The sequence below is a fragment of the Pleuronectes platessa genome, chromosome 13 (genome assembly GCF_947347685.1).
Source record: "Pleuronectes platessa chromosome 13, fPlePla1.1, whole genome shotgun sequence".
NCBI classification, from domain to species: Eukaryota; Metazoa; Chordata; class Actinopteri; order Pleuronectiformes; family Pleuronectidae; genus Pleuronectes; species Pleuronectes platessa.
The window spans coordinates 5,749,496-5,765,485 of NC_070638.1; the positions used below are offsets into that span (position 1 = coordinate 5,749,496).

At 41.3% G+C, this 15,990-nt stretch overlaps 1 protein-coding gene and 1 long non-coding RNA gene across 2 annotated transcripts in view; one reads left to right on the forward strand and one right to left on the reverse strand.

The window, feature by feature from the left end:
* LOC128454056 (receptor-type tyrosine-protein phosphatase F-like) overlaps positions 1 to 15,990 on the forward strand; it is a 156,225-nt gene that overhangs the window by 19,045 nt on the left and 121,190 nt on the right.
* The window catches only part of LOC128454057 (uncharacterized), a 60,797-nt gene that overhangs the window by 17,951 nt on the left and 26,856 nt on the right, over positions 1 to 15,990 (reverse strand). The gene's annotated exons all lie outside the window — the stretch shown is intronic.

Below are 15,990 nucleotides of genomic sequence, written 5' to 3' on the forward strand. Positions count from 1 at the left end.
GGATGATGGAGTGGCCCGGCTGTCTATGCACGTGTATATAGATTCATGTGTGGTGGTGTGCGGTTGTGCGTGCTTACCCTGTATGCATGCTGCTCTCGGCGAACAACAGCACATCTGTTTCACTCCATCTCCTCTCTCTCTCTCTCTCTCATTTGAATTTTGAGTTCTCTCAATCATTGCCAGTGCTGCTGTGCTCACTTCCCAGCTTCTGGGCGTCAGAGGAGGACGGTGTTCCTGTGAACAAGTACTCTTGACTTGGCCATCAACTTATTATCAAGGCACAGCGAAGCGTAATCCCAGTGGAAATGAGCATTCAAGCCAGCACCATTAGAGCATATGTGGCGTAAGACGAGGTAACGTAGGAAAATGTGAAGTAGCAGGCCAACTTTGTTTCACATTTATGAAAGTAGAACATTACTCAGTAGAGCGCAAACCACCACCAAGGTCCAACAGTCCCCTTATATCCAATCAAGCTGCACCAAACTGCACACACTCATTGATATCAGTTTTTCATAAAGATCCATGCATCCGTGAAAATGTCACAAAGAAAAATCCCTTCTTGCATTTTTTTAAGAAAATCATATACAAATGCATTGATCTGCTCTCAAATCGAATGGGTTCTTTCCCCTGTCACATCATTCCACCAAGTTTCGTGGAAATCCATTCGGTAGCTCAATCTAATCAACCGGACCGGGGGTAAAAATGTGACCCCCTTGGCGTAGGTGATATCAGCGCAAATCTACATACAGTATGCACAGATAATAAGCATTTATCTAAACTAAACCCACACAGTTTGTACACACAAGTAAACACTTTTTCTGAAAGTTAAATATTCACACAGGCGGATCTCAAGGCACGTCACTCATACTTGTGTGCACCGTGTTTTATTAGTCTGTTCTCTTTTTTTTTAACGACTTGTTAATTGCTTTGTCCCTGGTTATTGAGATGACTGCCATGCACTATTACACCAGTTTAATGGCGTGTAACTATTCCTCTTAACAAAGCCATCAATCACAGGTGCTGCTATGGTAACAGCATTAGCCATTATGCAGATGTTGTAGTGAAATGTATGTCACACCTAGAGAGGTCGCACAAATACCACACACGAGTTCCAGGGCCTTTGGAAATCAGTCTTTGTGCAAATAGCAACTACACAAATTCTGTGAAAGTCCAATACATTCTATGGATGCTATTTATTAATGGTAATTTTCACGCATGGTTTGCAGAGCAATCATCAGAAATCCAATCATAGTTTTTTGTGTAGAAGGGCCAAGTTATTACAATCAGAGCAGCGTTAACCCTTGACTTTTTTCTTTTCTACTTTATACTGTACTTATTTTCCATCTAAACTCCTAGCACCTGTTTGTTGGCTTTGAAGCTGCAGAACATAAACTAGAGCACGCTAACACAGATGTTCTATTTGTCCTTTGGACGGACGAGTGGCTGCTGGAGACAACTTGGATCTCACACTGTGCATGGCTAGGTTTAAGTACTGTGTAGTATTGAACCCTCTGGTGATAATAGTCATGACAAAGGTCTAGTCGAGTGTCTCTGCTTCAAAAGAGGTTGTTCAAGATGTTTTCATTCAGAGTCGTAGCCTCAAGCCTGAGAAGGTGAGAGTGAGAGTCCAACAGGCTATTTACGGCTGGTACCCACTCCTCTGCCTTGTTAACGGAAGGTCTCTGTGAAATGTGAATATAATCCAACCATCCTATAGAACAGGACTATAGGAGGTTTGACTTCAGAGGAATCCTTTGGCAACTTTATCCATTCTCCAAAACCAATCAATGCACATTGTGTTCCACCACGGCCCCGGAGTCGTTCATCCATATGATTACAGCAGTGGTAATGGTGACCTCCACATCCCCAATTAGACATATGTTTAAACAACCTGTATGATTTTCAGTACAGGCAACAACAAGCAAAACTAAACGGACAAAAATATTAAACAAAACCAATCCACCGTATTAAAAAAATAGTTTGTTTATTATTCCCAAAGAATTCAGTTAAGCTTGGGTACAAATCAGAGTCAGTGATCCACTCAGTATCTTTGCAGTGGGCCAGTTCTCTTACAGTACATCTACGCCATGCTAGTAGCTAGATGGGTCAGATGTAACTGTAGCTTATACAGTGAGTGTCATTGGTGTGATTAACGCCCAAGGGAAACCAGAGCTGGAAGAGCCTCCAGTGTCACTTTGGAGCGCTGTGGTTTCCCAGTATGCTACGGCTACTGATAGACCGAGACCGTGCGTCCACAATGTTGAAAGGAGGTTGGGCGCATGTCCTGAAACACTAGCAATCAAAATGCTCAACCGCCAGATTTGTGGCCAGTGAGTCATCATTACACGTTTAGAAAAAAAAAGTCAGATTCTATGATTCCTTTGTTTTCACTGCAGTGTTAAAACTGTGTCCGACTGTGACCCCAAATCTGATGAACCGTGAAATCTCTCTGGCGTTAACAACACTGCAACAGATTCATTCAGCTTAAACTGTTCAAAATCAGCAAATCCTTCCCCTAAACAAACGGCACTTTGTCGTTGTTGCTCGTGAGGGTTGTCTTTTGAAGTGGCTCGTTGGGGAGAAGGCTTTCCCACCCATTATGTATACATTGAAAATCTACTGCCGTGCTATGTGATGGGTGATCTGGCGGCCTTGGAAGTTCTTCGGCTTTGGCATTATGACAGCGTTGGCTTTGCCCCACTTACCTCCCACCCCCCCATCCCTTGACCTCTTCATTAGATAAATAGGGCAGCCTATTCTCTGGCCTTCACTTGTGATGGACAGCATCTGGCTGTTTCCGATACCCACCGTGAGAAATGGGGAGACAAAAGCCTCCCTCTCCTTCCCTTTCTCACAGTTTCCTCCTCTTCTCTTGCCCCCTTGCTCGAGTGTCTCAAAACTGAGCATTGTATGATATCATATGTCTTTGAATGGTCCGCAGATATGAGAGAGGGCGGGACACAGCAGATGCCGATTCTCCCCACTCGCCGTGTTGTTTTTCAGGCGGAAGTCAAATCGATTGGTCACACTCTGCACAAGGACGACGGTAACACGTCCTCCTATGGCAACAATGCAGCACTGGGTGCCATTTTTTTCTCAGACATATCGTCATGCATTCCTATGTGGATTTAGACACATTAAGAGATTTATTTGGCGTGTCAAGGCAACGCACCAATAACAGCTCCTCAGCTGACGCTCTCACCACATCCTATACCCCTCCTCTTTGCCTTATGCTTCCTCCTCAATTTAGTCTTAAGTACAACTGAAAGTACAACTGCTGACTGAGAGGATGACTAATTCTAAGTCTGGGAAAGAACTTGGAAGAGAACAAGCTGTAAGTTGCATCATCCACCATGTTGGGAATGCATGCAGTTACACTTTTTCAGAATGGCTGCAGTGAAGAGTGTGTGTGTGTGTGTGTGTGTGTGTGGGGGTCGTTGGGCTGCAACTAATGATCCATCTGTTTGTCAATTCATCTATTGATAATTCTAACAACACATCCATTAACTGATCAATAGTTTATTGAATAAAATGTCAAGAAATGCTGAAATATGCCAAACATCAACATCTTTAGCATGTTTTGTTCTTTTAAACCCAGAGATAAACTATTCCCACTTGTATGAAGATCAAACCAATACATATTTAGCAGCTCAGCTTTATAACTGACTTGGCAGTGATTGTAACCTCCACCAGGACAAAAGATTTCAGACAGTCTGGCCCTTAACTAACAGGACAGGAAAGTCAACACCTTCTTCATTTCAAATGCTTGAACCTGCATTTTTTTTCCAAACACAAACTTGATCATATTGAGTTTCTGAAATGTTGAAGAAAGTGACAAACTGGGCCTGCGTGTTCTAATGTGCCTGAAAGCCAAGCAGAAAAAAACATTTTATCAGCACTTTGTCTCCTTACCGTGTGTGCACTAGTGCAGGCAGACAGGCAATCCATCATCAGGCAAATATAGTGTGTGTCACTGAGGAAAGTACTCCGACAGCAGAGCGAGTGCCACACACATCCATATTTTTTTATGTCCACATGCAACGTTAGGTCTTCCTGGCTTGAAATTCAAATCCTGGGTTCTCTCCTTCCAACCTTAATATGTCATGAAGGCTTTTACCGCTGAACAGCATTTCACTGTTGTTATTATACATTTTTTAATTACTTAATTAATCATTTCTTTATTCTTCGATTCCAGAAATGGGTTTTTGAAAGCATACCTATTGTGAAACGTGGGACTATAATTGCTTTTATAGTTTTCTCTCTGAATCGTGTCACATTTTTCACAGTTGGATGATAATTTATAGGGGACGGCATTTAAAAAAAATAATAATAACCGAATTTTTCTTTTTTCCGTATTCAACCAGCTTCACTAAGATGGCAGATTACCAAATGAGGCTTATGCTTATTGTTAGATTAGAAGTGCTTTCTGAAAGAATGTTTGCGCCCTCCTCCTTTGCAGCTCATTTGGTGCAGGGCAGGCTGACAGCTCAGAAAGAACAAGCCTCGGGGAATGCAGTGCGCACGTCTGATGTCGTATCTCCTCGGTCCAGCACTTGTTCTTTTGGAGCTCTGCTGAACCAATCCTGCTCCCCGTACTCACCAGACCCCCAGGCCCCACTTTGATCTCCCTTAACAGCCAGGACAGCAGTTCAAGCATCTTGTTATATTTGACTGTTTAATCCATCAAATGTGTTTGTCTCAGCAATAGGCTAATGAACATCTCTATCTAGGCCTCGCTTCTGTTGAATAACTCCTGTGATAACAAATGCATGTAGTTTTAAACTTGCATGACAATTTAAATGGGTAATGGGCTTGTATCTGGAAATTGCTAGTGTCCTATTGGTAGGTTTGATGCCTATTTTACACACCTGGATTAAAAATACAATGACTTTGCGAGAAGAATGGACATTTACTCCTCTGCTAATGCAAACTTTTGCACAGTTTTAGTAGAGGAGAGCTTTAGTCGAGGATTTGGACCTGAATCAGCCGTTCAGGTTGTGTCCTTCTGCTAGCATGTCCAATACAATCTCCTGTATCAGCCCCCCCGTGGCTAAAATGCCAAGCCACTAAGCAAAATGTCTCAACTAATTAGGAGCTTTAGAGTAAAGCTGTGGAAATGCGTCATATGACTACCTTTTTGGTCCTCAATTTCCAGGCTCACTGTATTCTCTCATATTTTACCCTTTACGTTTCACTAAAAGCCTTAAATGTTTTCATCTTAAGTGAACTCCACCTGAAAGGCTTTGCTTATTTTGTATTATTATAGGTAATGTCTCCAATTGTAGTCTCATACTTTGCAAAATGATCAAATCCTCGGAAATGTTTGAACATTTTATGCCCCATAAATACAAACCTTAATACCTTATGTTAGTCACATAATTCAAAAAGCAAAGAAACCACGCATTGTATTTATTATATCTGTAATTTAACAAGCGTGTACTGTTCATGAGTTTCCTTGGTAACATAGGGCTGGACAATCTGCTGGGCTTCACAAGGAGACATGTTGGACTATCAGCGGGAGAAGACAAATCTTGAATTAATGTGTTGTGAACTCAAGTGAACCAATATCGACTTGTGTTTGCCCAGATTCCAAATTTGCCCAGATTTCTGCCATTATTTAATATTGTATACTTAAAATGATCTGCTCTTTTAACTGCACAAATTTACATTTTTATTAGATTTGACCTTGGCACCTCCACCAGGAGACCTTGGTACTAAAAAAAATTACTTTTAAAGTAATTTTCATTTTAATGTGAAGTTTTTTCAAATTAATATCACATGGCTTGCCCCCAATCAGGCAGAATGGTATTAAAATATTCTCACTTCGAGATTTTCAGACAAATTTATCTGGCCTGGGTCCTGAAGTTTACTTTAACATCTTTTGGACGTAATGATGTAAACAGTGTCATGATAGATAAGTAGATACATAGATACACAGACACACAGATACTTTATTGATCCCCAGGGAAATCTAGGCCTCCAGTAGCACCACTGGGCGGTTTTTATCACTCTCATACAAAGTGCAGTAGATTAGCGGTACAGATAAATGCATTTTATGGAGAACATCCTTGCTCTTTTCTACACTTCTGTTGTAAAATCCCACTGGAAGCTGCCCATTGTTGCAGCTCGTACAGTTTCTGCACTCTTCAAGGTCTGTTTCAACTCCTGACAGACATTTTATTGCTTCACGTTCTCCGTGCCACCACCACTCCCAGATGCTCAGTGCATCGGATCTGTATTTCATAGCCGTTCACACAACTCAAAGGACCCTCAATTAGCGCTAACTATTTTTATATCTTCTGGGTGGTGCTTCTTTCATGTCTTTTTTATTGTATGAAATGGAGCCAAACAGATTGCATGTAAAAAATCCATAAGGGGTGGACAGCGTGGACAAGGATGTGTCCTGTTCATGAGGATGTAAGGACTATCACAAGGCTTGTCAGTTTTCATTTGTTTATTTCATGGCAAGCAGTCTGGTGACACAAACCGACTGGTTCTCCTTGAGAGTATCTTGTGCACGTCAGTCCGTATTATTGATGCAGGGAAACATGCAGAAAGATTCGGCCTCGAGGATTTTGGTCTTTAGTAGAAAAACCTCTGTTGCCCTTATTTTCTATCCTTTTGCCAAGTAAAAAGGACAGAGCAGGTAGGTAGACACTTCTATGCAATTCCCAGTTTGCATCAAGTGTTACGAACATTTACATCTGGAAGTAGGGATCCTAATGCTAATTACAGCACATAAAATGAGATTCCAAAATCTTATCTAACACCATTGCTCTTTCTTAATCTTTAGAATATGTTCTTTTCACATTGGTATACTCCCTCATTACTTAACTATGAGTCAAAAGGATCAAACAACAAAATATAAGGGTTTATTGAGTAATCAAGTGATTATTTATCTGAGTATTGCGTTGTCAGATTTCAAGGTTGGTCCAATCAGCATTCCTGAACTCAAAGATATTCGCTTAACAATAATATATTGGAAGGAATGGCCACATAAATGATTTGAATAATACAATTTCAGGAATAAAATTAACGTTATATTACTTTCTGGCCAGGAAACAGTATTTACAGGAGGTTGGTTTTCTATGACTGTCAAATACCAGCCTTAATTAGGTTGGTATCAGTAATGATCCGGTGCATCACTACCTGTAATTGTAGTGTTCCACTGTATACAGTGATCAGTTCAAATGAAATGAATAAGGTTGAAGACTTCCTCCTGCTGATTTTCCAAGCTAGCATTCAAACGCGCACAGCATACATTACCTTTATTAGTCGCTTTCAGTTCGTGTTTCACTGCCTATTAAATTCAGGACTGACACTAGGCTTGCTGCGGCTGGTGGTGCATGCATATAATGCTGCTATAAGGGGAGATTGATAAGTTCGTGGCCTAAGGTAGAAGCAGATGAGTTATACCCCTCCTGTTACATGCACTCGCAATTCAACTCTTTGAGTGATCGTGCGTAAAGTTTGAAGTTAATAACTTTTGTGGTATTTCTGTTTCGAGTAATTGAAGATTGCAAGTCAGCACTGTCTGAGGAAATGGACAACATCGGCCTTCGTGCAGTCATCCGTTCGGTCTCAAGGGCTTATCACCCGAGGAGGTCTGTGAGGACATGGTGGAAACACGAAGAGGGGGGGTGGGGGGGTGCCCCATCTTACAGCTCAGTGAAATAGTGGCCTCCGCTTTCTGGAGGTTCAAGATGGCAACTTCTACACAGATGAGATCCATACGCTCCTTGACATCTTGAGTACGTGTGTAAATTACAGAACAAACTATGGGAAATAAACGTTGTATTTCTAGAATTGTGTCCTTCTACCTTGTGAATTTATCAATCAGCCCCCGTACTCATAATTTCAATGTGGAGGCTTGTTACCTTGGCCTCACACAACCCCTTAAATCATGTTATAATATTTAATATTTATAATAAAATGCAATATACGAGCTAGCGAGGCATACTTTCACACGCTGGATTTCATGCCCATTAAGTTAGGACTTGTCTATCGTCTGTAGACTCGGTTTTACTTTGATTCTTCTTCCACTCTCCACCTCTGCCGTTTGTGTCGAGCTTTGATAAACCTGACACCAGGAGATGGATTTCCCAGCCAAACTAGCTCTAAAGTAATGGGAACCCAGAGCGTAACAAATGGTGGTGCCAGTACAGAGCTGGCTCCACTGGTTGTGCAGGTGGTCCGCCATTCCCCTTGTCAAACCCCCCACTGCTCCCCCAAAGTGGCCATGGAGACTTGGGCAAGATTATTTTAGAGTTCAGGTTACAGACCAGCTCTTTCACTAACCATTAGTCACACTCCAATTTCTGTGATGGGGATTTTTTTTTTTTTTTACTGTCCCCTCACATTTTGTAAATGTATACACAGCCTTTCCCCCCTCAGACTTGAAAGGTCACAGCATGTTTTTGTAATTTCATGTCTGCTCTGATTATTTTCACCTCAACTGGGGTGCTGCGCCCGTGGAAAGCAGATGTCATTTAGCTTTTACACTTGGAAAAGTGTAGTGCGGTCTCCATTTGACATAAATGATAAATAGAAGGTGTGCACTCAAGTGACCAGGAAATGTTCATTTTACATTTCAAGTTAAAAGGGTTTGAAGGATCCCCCCCACCCCGCCCCCGTCAGACTGGGTCTTTGTTTTCTAACAAATCCTGGCCGTCGCTGAGCCAATAATGGGTATTGATTGGATTTTACTGACCTGTTTGCTCTTGCAAATGTGTGTTGTTTTATTCAGGGGAAGCTAGAGGGTTTTGAGTCTGTCAGCATATTCAGAAAGGAGAATGTGTGAATCACATGTGGGAATAGAAATAAATTGCTCACAGAGAAGGAACCCATAAGTCTGGGTTAAAAGCAACATTGATTTAAACTGATGAAAATTAGATTTTATCATATCCCACGAAATAGCTGGTTGAATGATATAAGCTAATAGTTTACCCTTGAAATAAATATATATTAAGATAATGTGACTCCCTTGTCAGTTTTAGTTGTTAAAATGTGATGTGACCAACTTGCTACTCAAAATCGGAGTCATACTTTGCCCCGGAGACTGTTCTCATTCCCACACTTGTATTATTTAGTTACAGTTTAGCTGCTTGATTTAAATTGCCAATTTAGTCTAGGGTATTTGACATGTAGACTAATTTGCATAGTCAATTTAGGGACACAGGGTTAGTTTAATTCTGCAGTGAACATATTTCGCTGCCATGGTGGCTTGTCCGCCCACAAGCATTGGCCATCTGGTGACACAATTTTGGAACTGCTCCCCAGGAAAATTAGGCAGAGGGTTTCCAAAGGAGTTATTTTCCTCAAGAACGCATTTGTATCACCATGGTGCTGTAGAGGGGGTGGACACCAGAACACAAACACCTGTATAGTGTAATTGAGACTCACACAATAGCCCTAAAGTAAACACTCTGTTATCATGGTCCAAATTAGCTGCGGTTTTCATGTGTGCATGTCAGTCGTGTGAAGGATATTCACTTTATTTATCCCTTTGCATGTTTGTGATGGGAGGACGAAGTAGCATTTATTATTCTAGTCGGCTGCACTAGAAAATATGATTCTGTGCTGAGCCCTCCAGCATGAGAACAGCATAGCAAAATATTGATCATTTCATTATTTTATAGTCCTCTGGTGGTTGTTACATTCTTAGCAAGTTGCCCCTATTTCTAAAATCTTTAAAAGGGGGTGTTGAAAATGGGTTTTTGGAATAAAGTAAATAAATAAAATGTGCTCTATATACAGATAATGTACAAATTTGTACTGGTGTTGTTACATTTGTATTTTTGTTGTTAGCTACCATACTATGTTTTATTAATGTGTGTTGTGGAGAGTCTAGATGTGGCAACAAGTATTTGTATTTAGGACAGATCGCATTATAAATCCACATGCTGAGTTCACATTTGCATGTCAAAGCTATTATCAGACGAGTTTCCAAACCCAAAGGCCACGTTGATGGAAAGGTGGCATTTGTCCACGGCAGCGCTGTTCCTAGTATTGTCAGAAATATAACTGCAGTGGCAAAACCAGTTACTGAGATCAGAAGTGATGTGAACATTTTCCTGCTGGGAAGCCTCTTCATAGGTGAACACCGGGCGAAACGCATCAGGAGATGCTGGAGGAAATTACATCACGGTTCACCGACCATTTCAGTTTGGGGCTGTCCGATGGGATCAGCCACGTGGCTCAGAGCACGGGCCAACGACTAGTGGAACAAGTAGGCGCCTTACCTTTCTGGACAGTCTAACTTTAAACATGCAGCACCTCTTAAAAGCTGACCTGTGATCATGATGGCATGCTGTGTTTACTGGCTCGCAGCCCCCCAGCGTGACCTAGAGTATTGCTCTGACCTCAGTCTGAAATATTTGATAACTGTGGGAAGAGGGGGGGGATTGTACTGGGATGCTTCAGTGTTACCAGCATGGTGGCCCCATTAATGCCGTGCTGGTGGGTCAGACAGTAGGGAGCCTTAATGGAATTTACTAACTCTGAGAATGCTGATCCCTCTGCCGCACCCACTGCGAACACTCAACTATAAAACCTGCGATAAAAACGAACCTACTTAATTTTAGTTTAAAGTTTAGTTTCATTACGTCTCCTTAAGATCATTAAAATGTTGAATTTGTTTAATATTTCTGTCCTCAGGAATTTAACTGAGAACTTGATTCACAGTAGATTTAAATGGTGTTGTATCTTTAGTTTATTTCTAAATATTAACCTCACTATACACAAAGTTAGGTTCTGAAAGAGAAACAAAAGGATAACATGTAAGTGAACCAGTCATTTGAACATAAGATAGTTTTTGAGTGTTGCCTTTCTTTTAACTTGTGTTTTGGGTTGCTGATCACATCTCTAGGTCCCCCCCCGACATGATCCACTGGTGAAGAGTGAGCTGACAGTTGTCCTGACTCTGCTGTCAATGTCCCAGAGCTCTTTGTAAGCCGGGACACTTTGCTAAAAGCAAGAGACGACACACATATAGGGGGACAAAAATCTGCAGAGAAGGTTTTTGATTCCATGATAAATTTGCAAATGAAATGATGTGAAAGCCATCAAGTATTAGTAGAGGGATATGCCTTTGGTGTGTTTAAAAAATGGAAATCCCTTAAAAGCTTGATGGTTTGAATCCTCTTGCTAAGTCAGGCTGGGACGTGCAGGTATTTTTCCCAGACGAGGTTTCCAGGGGCAGAACTGTCTCTGAGGTACATAGTTCTTTTTTTTCCATTTCTATTTGCGCCTCAGAGAGCAGTGCACTTTAGCACTTTACATTTAGCAAAACTTCCCCATCAAGAGGTAAAAATGGCACAGAGATCTCTGAACTATTTGAAAAGAAAAATGTTCTTCCCCTCCTGGAGCACTCATGCTCACATTCTCTTTTCATTATGAGCTTGCTTCTTTAGCCACAGAATTCTCTTTCTAAACATGGAGACCAACGCTCTGAATTGAGTTCTCCTGATCTGTCACGCTGCAGAAATCGCTGAGATAAGAAAGAGAAGGTGTAACTCTTCACAGGGCTAAATGAAGCTGAATGGCTGAAAAGGGAAATTACTGTCTTTCTTCTCCATTAGCACTCAAATTAATCCACTCGTTTCTTCTCTATAAATTTATGAGGCACCGATGCTATAATAAGGAAGTTTATGTTGAATATTTAATTTCCTTAATTATTTTGGGCTAGCTTTCTAGTCAGCCAGTCGAAGTCCATTTGTTACGCCTTGCTATGAATGGTTAATGAAGAGCAAAGCACCAACATTTCCAGTAAAGCTGTGGTCGGCTCGGATTTCTGTTTAGCCGAAGCTATTTAGTCATTTATTGAGTGTATTTAAACTTTGTGTTTTCCTTTTTTCAGGAAACTTATTCCCTAATGCTATCCAGTCTCACCAATAAGTACCATGAATTGTACTCAAAGTTAAGACTTACAATTTTGGCAGCAGGGAAAGCAGTTAAAAAAAATCACCATTCTTTCTTTGAATTGGTTGTTTACTAACACTAGTTGTTATAAAGTTGGAGGCATAATATTAATTTACATGCAAAACGTCATATAATTTTAGTTTCCCTGTGCAGTAGAATGATGACTCTGCCATTGTTCCCCCATGTGTCGACTGTTTTGGTCAACAGAGGGCCCTTATCTTTCCCTGTCAGTCAAGCCATTGTTGAAGAGAGGGACCTTGCAAATGCAAAATGGCACCAGTGATGGATTACTCTTTTATTTGGCAGGCTTTTCATCTGTTGAAATGGTTTTTGTGTGTGTGTGTGTGTGTGTGTGTGTGTGTGTTCGTGTGTGTGTGTGTGTGTGTGTGTGTTTGTGCGCGCTCAGGCATGCATGTTTGTGTTTGTTTGGAAAATTTGTTGGCGCAGTGTATCCCTTCGATTTTTTTCTTCTTGTTTGGAAGAACCAAAATGTCGCTGATGTTGCAAAAAAACAACAAGAAAACTATATTGTTTACTTTTAAATTATATAATGATTAATTACTAAACACGGGAGGAATACCATGTGACAGAAAATCTTGATGTTACTGAGAGCAGTCTCTTCTATTCATTGTATGAAAATTATCATAATTTATTTCAATATATTTATTTTACAGTTGGATAGTCTAACTATGTTGGTATTTTTTCAACTAACTAGTGGATTTGTGTGATTATTCAGCTAAACAATAATCTTCGATAATCTGGCCAGTCATACTAGAAATACTTTTTATTCCTGCAAATGCCAGTGAACTGTTGTGTTTTATATATTACACATCTGCCTGCCATTAGGCGGGGCTCTCTCACCGCACTAAAAATATCCCATAAAACAAAGTGGTTTGGCAGATTTTGATTGATTAAGTTTATTTGCTGGCTCTGTCAAAATAAACTTAATTAGTAACCACATTCAGCACAATCATGTTGACCAGCAAGGAAAGAAGACTGCTGATGCTAGCAATGCTAGCATTAGCCACACTCAGCAAGCCGATATAAAATTGTTGACCTAATTATTTTCCATTAATTACTGAGACGTTATTGGCCTGACACAGTAGACGATCTAATTTGTCCCACCACGGTTTCATAATGAACAGAATATATTTATACACCTCTCATATAAATATACAAGTTGTGTGGCTTAGTAGTTTGCACCATTGCTTCGCTCAGTCCCTCCTTGCCCATTTCGGAAATCGTCTAAATTTACATTTATGTTTAGTTGAAATTAGTGGTTATGAATATCCCTATTATTTACACAGCCCAAGCCATGAGCATGCAGCCCATCTTCAGTTATTCATGCAAGAGGCTAGCTCGTAATTTGTAGTTTATTTCCTTTTAGCTGTGGAAGTAGCATTCTGCAACAGAGGGAATAATTTCATATCCCCATCCTTTTGATTGCAGTAAAGTGATGCACTCTGGTGCAAAGCTTTGGGAGATTTCCTAATGAGAGCCATTAACAATGCTAAAGTTGATTTGTGTGTTTTTGAATGCATTCCCTTTGTGTCCGAGTGGTTTTTTTCTGAATGCCAATGGAACATTATTATAATATTAGAACATTTATGAGAACTGCACCAGTTTGTTCTGTGAGAAGAAAAAAATAAGTCCTTAGAATTTCTAAAAGCTCTTCACGGACTCGTATGTTGTTGTTTTTGTGTGGTTGAAGTATAATACATATTGACACCGAACATCCGTGAAGCTTAGAGTGTATTTGAAAAGCAGTTGACACTTTTCACTATAGCCGGTCAGGCTACTTATCTTCCTGAGTGCTAGCACCTTATCCTCTGTGTGTGGCAGAAATGTATTGAGGGAAAGCATCTGGAGGGCTGTCTTGTCAGAGACAAAGTGTAGCCTCCCCGGCTTGGTTCTGTGGGGCTTTTATTAGGAACCTCCATGAAAGTTTTTCAGATTGATCAAAGTCTCCTCTGTACACTCTTACTTACTCCGTCTGAGGCACTGCACAAAGTAGTGGCCTCTGTTTACATCCAATATTTTAGCACAAAGTGAGTTTCTGTGCAGGTTGCAGGTTTGCTGCTGGTATCTGAGTCATATCCACCTCGATTCTAATCTGCTCCAGAGTCAAATCCACCTGAAAACACTTTTGAATTGCATTGTTAATCATTTTTTTCTGTTTGGTCTTGACTGTTTTCATTTTCTCGAGATCCCTGGAAAAATGTAAATTATAGATGTCATATAACAAACTGCTTATTTGTAGGAGACAATTTCAAACACTGGGTGAAGACGAAGTTTTGCAAACATTCGGGAATAAATACATTCACAAAGATGCAGAGGTATCAATTTCCTCTCTGAAAATAGCCTCTCAAAACAGGATGCATTGTAGAAACAGCTTGCATCTTTGCAGGACTGTTGACAGTAGCCTGTGAAATGTAACACTGCTCAACAGCTGCTCTGTGGCTTTTCCTTGATTGGAGAACTAACTAGGCTGCTTTCGCTATCACTCTTTTCGCTCCCACAGAAGGTGAGATGTTTTATGTTATCCTAGTCTCGGAGCACTTTTAGTCAACTTGAAGGGGGGTGCAGATGAATGAGATTCGTGTTGTGTGCCGGTGCTGTCAGGCTGTCAGTTCAGAAATAAGAAAAAAATGCTCCTGACAGGAATCTCAGCGGATTGATCATTGATCAAGAAAAAACAAAGCGAGATCTCGGTAAATAGAGCAGAGGAAGACATATTCAGGTGAGAGAAGAAGTGGGCTGATCCACGCAGGCTGGAGAGGGAGGGCGTGGATGACATTGAAGGTCAACCGCTAAGACATGTTTGGATAAATGGAGCCAGCATCCATATCATTGATTGTCAGCTCACCCTTTTGAAGTTGCACAGAGTTGCGTTGAGTCCCCTTGTTCTCGCTCGCTGTTCTTGACCCGGTTCTGGGCCTTGGCATAGAGCACCCTGGGGATCTCCACAGTGCCGGAGCGGTGACTCCCACTCTACTGTAGGACTGTGCAGAGAATTAGCTATGCAAGATGGAACAAAATAAAAATGATACCACATCACTAGTGCTTGCCTCTTATGAACATTACCACCCCCGTTTTTTTCATATTTCAGCTCAAAGCGACTTTGCTGAGCCACCCGCTTCTTTGCATTCATTGTCACCCTGTACCCATCGCTGAGTGCAGTATGCAAGGAAGTGGCTCTCTGGAGAGGTCCAGGGAGCGCGGGGGGCTAGAGGGTAGAGAAGGGGGCACAATGCTGTAAAGTGCCTCAGTGTCGCTTCATTTCCCCGTTTTAATTGGGCTATCTAAATGCATCCCCGGTTTGTCAATACCCGCCGGGGTCCCAGATAAAAATGATTTGTCTCATGCATTCTGCGGCATGCTCTGCTGTTCCCCTCAGAGAGCGTGCCCTGCCAGTTGTCAGCAACAGAGTGTAATGGTGAGTGCTCGTTGTTTTAGACTTTCAATGAGTATATGAACAAAAATAGGCACCCTGCTCGATCACTTGTTTTCTTGTCACCTGCGTGTAACTAACATGTCAATACAGGCATACAAGCACGTCCACCTGAATGGACGTATATAGTGACTGGGGCCTCAGGACACGGTCACATATCTGAACAGGCACGCACACATGCCAGCACTCGCTGAAGGTCATCACCGTGAAGCCAATCTTATCTGTGTTTTTATGTGCTCTGTTTCCCACTCTCCTTGTCGTTTTCACACCTCCTGTCGCCATGTCCCATCCCCTTCCCTCGCGGTGCTGGAGCCAGTGTTATCTGCAGGCCTGAGAAAAATTCAGTGCCTAAAGTGTGCTGCTCGAGTTTGGAATGTGGAGCTCGATGTATGATGTGCACAGTGTTTGACATTTTTATTAATTTTGCACAGAGATGCATTACTCGGCATATTTAAAGGTTCTTAACTTGATACTCTCGCTACTCTGCTGCTCTCTTTATATTGTGATGGATGCTAATTTAGCTGGTTAAGGTAAAAATAAGTGAGAAACCATTTAAATGTGTAATTTCTTCCTCCAATCCCTGTAACCTGTGCTCTTCCAACCTATGTTTGTCAGTCATA